The following is a 4127-nucleotide window of genomic DNA, read 5'->3' as shown; positions in this document are numbered from 1 at the left end:
ACAATATTATTTTGTGAAAAATAAGACTTGAAAAGAGTTTTTACACATGATTATCATATTATTTAATTAGTGTAAATTATTGTGTTTATTTTTAGTCTAATATGAATGCCTTATCTCAGACTTTTTTTCAATGTTTTCTAATATTCGTTCTTTTAGCGGCAGATGCAACCATGTGCTCAATTTTTTGCGTCGAAAGTTTATCCCCATAAAGGACTTCACCACGAAACAAGTTACAACAACAAACATCTTTTCTACTGGTATACTGTGTTTTACATACGTGTTAAGAAAAATTTTGTATCGGCTAAGATATTAGCCATCCGCTGAACAAATAAACCAGAATTATAAATGTGATCATAATTTGTACTAAATTAACGAAATCTTTTTACTCAATATCTCGGAAACTAAAGATGCCATACGTCCCCGTTAACAAGGGACATGTACCTGTTTCGGATCCTTTGCCCCCGTGTAATCGTTTACAAACATAATGGCCCGTTTAATGCTTGGGACAACAATAGGAGCGTTCCTTATCTCCCAGAAATAGTCAGAAAAAGTCCGAAGTAGTCAGATTTAGTCCAAAAAGCGTTCCTTAACTCGAAAATGACAGCAAAAGTGAGAGAGCAACACACAGTGAGAGTGACTCTCATTAGTCCGAAGTAGTCAGATTTAGTCAGAAGAATTTTTTCTGGCAAAATCCTGAAAAGTGTCAAACTCAACTGAATTTAAATTAACGGAAATTAAAGAATACGCAAAAAGTGAGAATAATCCAGAAAGTAAAAAAGTGAATTCAAATTGGAAGGAGGCAAAAAATAATTGATATAGTAGGTGTTTATTGTGCTTGTGCTTGTGTGAATGTGTTTTGTACATACATTTCCATTCTTATTTGACGTTAGCTTTGTTGTTGCCATTCTTTGGTTTTTTGCGTTCCTTTACTTTTCCTGTTATTCTCTTTTAGTGAGCGCATTTTGCTTACGCTCTGGCATTTTGACACTTTTCAGATTTTAGTCCAAAAAGATAAGGAATGAACCTAATATATAGTTTGCATTTTTAAATTTTAAATGGATAGCGGAAAATTGTTTAGGCTATCAGAGTCGAAAGTGAAAAGTAAACAATTTTAGGCGAAAGTAAAACTCATGATAACGCTTCGTTTACATAAATGTTTCTGAAAAGTAGGCGTCCAGACAATTATAGAGGAAATACACTTTGCAGCAAGCGTCCAGACAATTATAGAGGAAATACACTTTGCAGCAACCGCCGCACAGTGCGTAATTTCGGCGATTTAGGGGCAGGAAAATCGATAATCGAAGTTGTTAAAAAAAGAATCCTTCAATTATTTGAGAGGAAAAATTGTTATTATATCCGATGAATGTTATGAGGAAGTAACTTATTTAAAATCGCTTATTGAAAAATGTTCATTAAAGTGGAAAGAAATGCCGCCCTTAGAAAAATTTAGTTTAATTTTTAAAGATACTATTGAACACGAACGAAAAGCAAACTTGTTAAAATTTTTGCAATATATATGTACGTGCAATCCCTTCTCACAATGCGAATGTTGAGCTAGTTTTTTCTCTTATTTCATCACATTGGTCTAAGGAGAGAAACACGCTCAACATTGGCACTGGGGAAAGTATAGTTCAGTGCAAGTTCAACTTTAAAATGACGTGCGCTGAATTTTACCTTTATGTAAATTAATAATATAAAAAAAAAACTTTTTAATGTACAACGCTATAAATAACGCTATATAATAATATAAATGGACTAAAAAATAGAAAATAATAATTCTCAGTCCCATAGAATTTGTTTTGATAACTTTTGATTTTGAAATTTTAGCAAAAGTCATTATAAACAATTTATGAGATTGAATATGAAAAGCGTGGGGCGCATGTAATAGACCAGAATTGATGTGAACGGTATATGTATACATATGTATGTATGTGGATATATGAATAACGACCGCTTAAAATCGATCTCAAATTTGTACTTTCTCTATAGAAATTTTAGGTATATGTTATGTAGTTTGACTATTGTCAATTAAATCTAAAGCGCTGGCTATTCTTACATTGCAAGTGCAAGGCATAGAGAAGCAGCGCATGTGAAGCTGTGGTGTAATTATACTCGGCATAGAACGCATAATCTCCAAGAATCAGCTGTTTAGTGTAATCAATTAGTCTGTTCCAGTACTGCAGCATATAGTTAGGAAGACATAACTGAAGAATGTAGTCGACACTAAAGGTATTTGCTGCTTTTTGTCGTAATTTTCAATGAAATGGCGGCACTTACTTTATAATCGACTTTGTTTCGACTATAAATATGCCCCAATGTATGTACAAGAGCGACTCCCCAGTAATTTCTGTAAATATGTTGGGTACTGGAACAGACTTATGAGAGCAATGAGAGCGGCACCTCTCTTTGAAAATGTCACATAGCGAAAAATCAAAATTCTCTAGACATCTCTCTCATGCCCTGTCACGCCCTGTCACGCTCTGCGTCGGATAATCGCTTGTATGCAAAGCTCATTAAACAGATTCCATATGTGGCAGTACTCATGTTATGCACTGCAGTAAAATGCAAGTATAACCAGCGCTTAATGCTTTGTATTGCATGCGCCCCACGCTTTTCATTTACAATCTCATAAATTGTTTATAATGACTTTTGCTAAAATCTCAAAATCAAAAGTTATCAAAACAAATTCTATGGGACTGGGAATTATTATTTTCTACTTTTTAGTCCATTTATAAAGGCGTTGTATATTAAATAGTTTTTTTTGTTATATTACCTATTTTCTACTTTTTAGTCTTGTCTGTATAAAATTTTGCAATAGATATTAAAATAATTCAACTATATTAATAGATTGGTGCACACACATGCATATACATATGTACATACATACGAGCACCAATTCATTTCATTTAAAGAAATGGGGTGTCGTCCATTTCCGCTGAAGCGTACGTTGTGCATAGGACCACTTCTACCTCTCGAATCAACGAGGTTTATATCTAGACTTTATAGGAACTTTGCAAATCATATTGCAAGTTGATAAAAGTTGATAACAGCGTTATACAAAATTTGAGATCGATTTTAAGGGATCGTTATTCATATACCCACACACAACTTATCGCCTCGAGCCACCGAATTTAAACACACCGCGTCGGATGGTCAAATGAACTTACGGAGTTTATTTACTTTCCATTTTTATAAAATTTTTCACTTACTTGCTATATTCAATGCTACAATAAAGTTGTTGTTTTATTATTTACTAATTCTTAATTAAATACGTAACAAAAACCGCGAAGTCTGTTCTGCCTTTTCCAAGTTGGATAGGGAAGCAAAGCGAAAGCACACACATGCATATACATATGTACATACATACGAGCACCAATTAATTTCATTTAAAGAAATGGGGTGTCGTCCATTTCCGCTGTAGCGTACGTAGTGCATAGGACCACTTCTTCCTCTCGAATCAACGAGGTTGATATCTAGACTTTATAGGAACTTTGCAAATCATATTGCAAGTTGATAAAGGTTGATAAAAGCGTTATACAAAGTTTGAGATCGATTTTAAGCGATCGTTATTCATATACCCACACACAACTTATCGCCTCGAGCCACCGAATTTAAACACAACGCGTCGGATGGTCAAATGAACTTACGGAGTTTATTTACTTTCTATTTTTATAAAATTTTTCACTTACTTGCTATATTCAATGCTACAATAAAGTTGTTGTTTTATTATTTACTAATTCTTAATTAAATACGTAACAAAAACCGCGAAGTCTGTTCTGCCTTTTCCAAGTTGGATAGGGAAGCAAAGCGAAAGCACACACATGCATATACATATGTACATACATACGAGCACCAATTAATTTCATTTAAAGAAATGGGGTGTCGTCCATTTCCGCTGTAGCGTACGTAGTGCATAGGACCACTTCTTCCTCTCGAATCAACGAGGTTGATATCTAGACTTTATAGGAACTTTGCAAATCATATTGCAAGTTGATAAAGGTTGATAAAAGCGTTATACAAAGTTTGAGATCGATTTTAAGCGATCGTTATTCATATACCCACACACAACTTATCGCCTCGAGCCACCGAATTTAAACACAACGCGTCGGATGGTCAAATGAACTTAC

The sequence above is a fragment of the Rhagoletis zephyria genome, unplaced genomic scaffold (genome assembly GCF_001687245.7).
Source record: "Rhagoletis zephyria isolate East Lansing unplaced genomic scaffold, Rhagoletis_zephyria_1.1 Rzeph_scaffold_00681, whole genome shotgun sequence".
NCBI lineage: Eukaryota > Metazoa > Arthropoda > Insecta > Diptera > Tephritidae > Rhagoletis > Rhagoletis zephyria.
This window is presented reverse-complemented; position numbering follows the sequence as displayed.